This window comes from Myotis davidii, unplaced genomic scaffold, assembly GCF_000327345.1.
Source record: "Myotis davidii unplaced genomic scaffold, ASM32734v1 scaffold621, whole genome shotgun sequence".
Classification (NCBI taxonomy): Eukaryota; Metazoa; Chordata; class Mammalia; order Chiroptera; family Vespertilionidae; genus Myotis; species Myotis davidii.
Window position 1 is genome coordinate 172,457 of NW_006291207.1, and position 4,669 is coordinate 177,125.

Below are 4,669 nucleotides of genomic sequence, written 5' to 3' on the forward strand. Positions count from 1 at the left end.
GCAGCCACTGTTCCTTTGTGTGTGTTGTGTGTTTATCTGCAAGGTGACAAGCTTAATTTTGTATGAGTGTTTTTATAATAAATTTGAATTGTATTCACATTTGCTTCCCACAATATTTAGAATTTCTTTCCATTTCATTTTTCAGACAAACTTCAGAAGAACTTTGGTAAATTGGTCCTGACATCCCTTTCCTATCAAACAATTTAAAATTACTGTTTTCTTAATGTCTCTAACATTTCTTGCCTTTGTATTGATATGCTATTCATTGCTTTTCACTTCTCCTAGATGTCTACTAACCTAAGCCAGATTTTCTCTAGAAAAACTGGTTCAGTATTATACAAATTAATATTTTTTTCAACTATAATATGCATCATGGCTATTGCAAACATAAGACATGAGTACAAGCAGAGTCAAAGGTAGGTTAAAGTTGTGAATACACAAAACAGAATTTATTCTTGTATTATTATTTATTTATTAATTATTGTTTTATTTAATGAAAAACTGTAAATTTACTTTTGCCTCATCCTATATTATATGTAGTACCAAAGATCTTGGTAAAACTAACAAACCAAAAAAAAAGTTATAAAAATGTCAAAAATATAGGCATATTTTATAAGGTAACTAACAGAACTTTATTCCTCAATCTTATTTTCTTCTGAATTCGCTATATGCAGATGTTTTCTCGCTTAAAATTTGAAACCATAGTTTCTGAGCAAATGAAAGCTTTCAGCCACTGTTTCTATGTATGTGTGTTGTGTGTTCATCTGCATTTGCCAAAGTTTAATTTTGCATGAGTACTTTACAATAAATTGATTTTTATTCACAATTTTTCCCCACAATATTTACAATTTCTTTTACTGTTATTTTTCAGACAATCTTCAGGAACAATTTGGTAAATTAATTAATTTAATTCCCATACCCTAACAAACTGTTTACTTGATGCCTTTTTCCCTATATGGCATTCATTGGCTCACCTTTTCTTTTTTTTTAAGTCTACTGCTCCTTCCTCAATTATTTTGTTGATATAATTATCACATTTGAATTTCCCTCTATTTAGTTTTCATAACTTCCTATCTTTCTAATTCTTCTTTTTCCATCTCATATCTGTCTTTCTCTATGAACTTTGATTTCTTCTGCTTTCCAGAGACTAGCCATATTTTCCACTATAAATCTTGTGAGGTGAAGGAAATAGGCTAACAGGCACATGATTTCCACTCTATTATACTGTCTGTAAAATATCCATTAAATTAGGACCTCTGCCTTTTTTTTTTCCAAGTTCAAAGGATCATTTAATGCAAACTTTGAGGGAGGATGGAAGATTCACACTTCTTCTAAATGTCTAGTATTGTAGTTCAAAACTTTGCTTATGGACTTCTCCCACATTCCTCTCCCCATTCAAAAGTCTCTTTAACCTCTGATATCATTCATTGGTCAACTGTAAATTTGAGGGGCATTTGCCCCTGAATATATTACTTAAGTGTTACCAGGTATAAAAAGATTTCATGTGATTTTTCCTGAAATTTTATTTTTAACAATCGTATTTTGACTTCATTTAAAACATTTTATTGACACAATAATCAACTTGTCAAACCGCAATTCATCGTAAATATTTGTAGAAAGTGTTTATATCTTAAGAAAATGTTAGTGATAATATATCTATTTTGAATTTTTTTAAAAAAAATCTTCCCTTGAGTACATGCTTAGAGAGAAGGAAGGAGAGAAATAGAGAGAAAGATGCATCTATGTGAGAGAGAAACATGGATCATTTGCCCTCCTTTCATGCCCCAACAGGGGATTTAACCAGCAACCCAGGCATGTACCCTGACCAGGAATCAAACCAGCAACCGGGCAGTACATAGTATATAGTTCAACCAACTGAGTCATTCTGACTTGGCTCAATTCTGTATTTTTAATGTGAGTGACACAAAAAGGTATTATCCTTCAATGTTTCCAAAAGATATTTTAATAAAATACCAATATAATCATTAAAAGTATAATGTCCTGGTCCTGGCTGGTGTTTCTCAGTGGTTAGCATGTTGGCCACACATTCAGGGTAGCAGGTTTGATTCCTAGTCAAGGGCATGTACCTGGGTTGCAGGTTCAATCCCTGGCCCTGGCCAAGGTGCCTGCCAGAGGCAACCAGTTTATGTGTCTCTCTCACATCAATATTTCTCTCTCTCTCTCTCCTCCATTCCCTGCCTCTCTTTCACTGTCTCCAAAAATATGCTGGGATGAGGATTAACAACAACAAAAATTGTTTAATGTCCTCTTTTTCTAATAACATGTTTCCGGTTCTATTTTTGTTTTCAGAGGGAATGGAATTTAAAAAAATATCTCTTTAATGCATGTAGGAATGTTCGTATAACTACTGCTATAGGCACAGGTTTAGACAAATGGCTGCCTTTTCTCTTTGCCCCTTCATCTTTTTTAAAGTAAATCGCTTGTGTATTGGTCGGTGTTTGCATTTTTTTTGGAAAAGAGATTAAGATAAAGTGAACCTCCTTTTGGTATGTGCTAAAATAGAAATTCACAATAAACAATGTTTTATATTTATTGCTTGACAAAAATGTGAGTAGAGGCACCAAAAACCAAATCCTGTGTTATTTTTTTCTGGAAGCCACGATTCAGTATTTGCTAATTCACATTTGTGATTACTTTATGCAACATAGCTGCCACAATGAGAATTGATGATATATATTTAGCAAACAACAAAATTACATTAAATCTAAGAAAATGAGTAATAAATGCCTCAGTAATGTCAAAAGAGATCAAAATGTTTTTATAAAGTAACTACTGGAACTTATATACCTGCAATTTTTCTCAATTTAGTAGATTCATTCCTTTTAATTTTTGAACAATATTCTTAGGGCAAAAGGTAGCTTTCATTTACTTTGGGGTGTGTGTGTGTGTGTGTGTGTGTGTGTGTGTGTGTGTGTACATCCTGGTACATTTACTATTTGTGTGTGTGTGTGTGTGTGTGTGTGTACATCCTGGTACATTTACTATTACATGAGAACTTTTCACTAGTTTAAATTTTCCTTGTGTTTCTGTTTCATAATATTTATATGGATTTTTTCCATTTTATTTTTCAGATGATATCTGCAAAAGAATTGGTAAATTTATCTGCTAATCTTTTACTCCAAAGACATTTAAATAACCACTTCCGTGGTGTCTCTTAATATTCTCTATTTTTTCCTTGTTTGTTTGTTTTTTATCTACATGCCATTTGTGGGCTTTCTCTCTCCTAGACATCTACTTTTCTCTACCAGTGGTTTTGCTTATGAACTCCTCTCCATTTCTGTTTTCCTACCTTCCATTCTTTCCCATTCCTACTTTTTCCATTTTATGTTACTTCCCTGTAAAATTTGTCTTCTATCACCCAGAATCTTGACAGAGTTTCATTGTGAAGTTTGTAAGACCAGGTGGATGAGACTTATGGGTATATGGTTTACATTCTATATTTTTTTCTGGAAACTGTCCATTCATTAAGTTAGTAGCATATATATTATATACATATATTAGAGAAATATGCTAATTGACTGGGGCACTATAACGGCTAACTGGACATGAGGAGGTTGCACACGCAGCATTGAGGAAGAGGTGGCAGGGGCCTCCGTGCACCTGCGCTGGGGGAGGGCCTGATCAGCAGCAGCCACAGCTGCTTTAAGGACTGGAGAGGGAGGCAGGGGACCAGCAGCAGCCCAGCTGCTGTGGGGCCAGGGGAGGGAGACAGGGTTGGACTGGAGGGTGGGTGGCGCCACATGATTTCATGCTGGGCTCCTAGTATGAGATAAGACCCCAAACTTGCTGAGTAAAATTTCTCCATCTACTGTTGTTTCAAAGACTGTGTAAATTCAGATATCATTCATATTTCTAGTATTTGCTTTAGGCTCACACTCCATTCATTGTCCTTGATCATATTTCCTAAGTGTTCCCAAGTACATGCATGTTTTTGGAAAAATTTTCTTGGTTTATATTCTTTAATAACATAGTAATTGCTCTGTCTTTTTTGCATTTTATTGATCTACTTATTAATTGGGTACACTGCAATTCTTTTTATATATTTATATAGGAACTTATATTAAGAAAAGTCATTTACAATGTATTTCTCAATTTTGAAATTTTATGTGAATGACATGAGAAGCTATAGTCTCAGAGACTACTAAGATTTTTCATACAATGCCAATAGAATCATAAAAGTTTAACATCCTTCATTTAATAATAATATTTTTCAGTTTTATTTTTGTTTACATATTAAATGAAATTTAGCAATGTATCTCTTTAATGATGGTGCAAGCTTTATATGCTGCTCCAGTTACACTTTTGGATGCGTGGGTTCCTTTACTGTATGCTTCCTCATGACTTAAGTACTTTTTTTTTTTGAGGTTCTGATGCTATTAGCACATTTTATTAATGAAAGTGAAGAACTGCTGTCTCTCTTTTTTTTAAATATATTTTTTATTGATTAAGATATTACATATGTGTCCTTGTCCCCACGTTACCCTCTACCCCCCCCCGGTCATGTCCTCCCCTCCCCCCCATTGTCCGTGTCCATTGGTTAGGCCTATATGCCTGCTCACTGTCAGCTTCTTGAAGAAACCCAACAAAAGCAACAATAACCTTTGCTTTTCTCATAGCTCATCTTGATACAATAAATGTCTGTGCTGCC

General features: G+C 34.1%; 1 long non-coding RNA gene across 1 annotated transcript in view; it reads left to right on the forward strand.

Moving 5' to 3' along the window:
* The first annotated feature begins 653 nt into the window (after window positions 1-653).
* The window catches only part of LOC102769406, an 8,933-nt gene continuing 4,917 nt past the window's right edge, over window positions 654-4,669 (forward strand). Inside the window, exons 1-2 of the long non-coding RNA XR_001513961.1 lie at window positions 654-892; window positions 3,093-3,113. This is a non-coding gene — a long non-coding RNA (uncharacterized LOC102769406). The remainder of the gene's footprint in view (window positions 893-3,092; window positions 3,114-4,669) is intronic.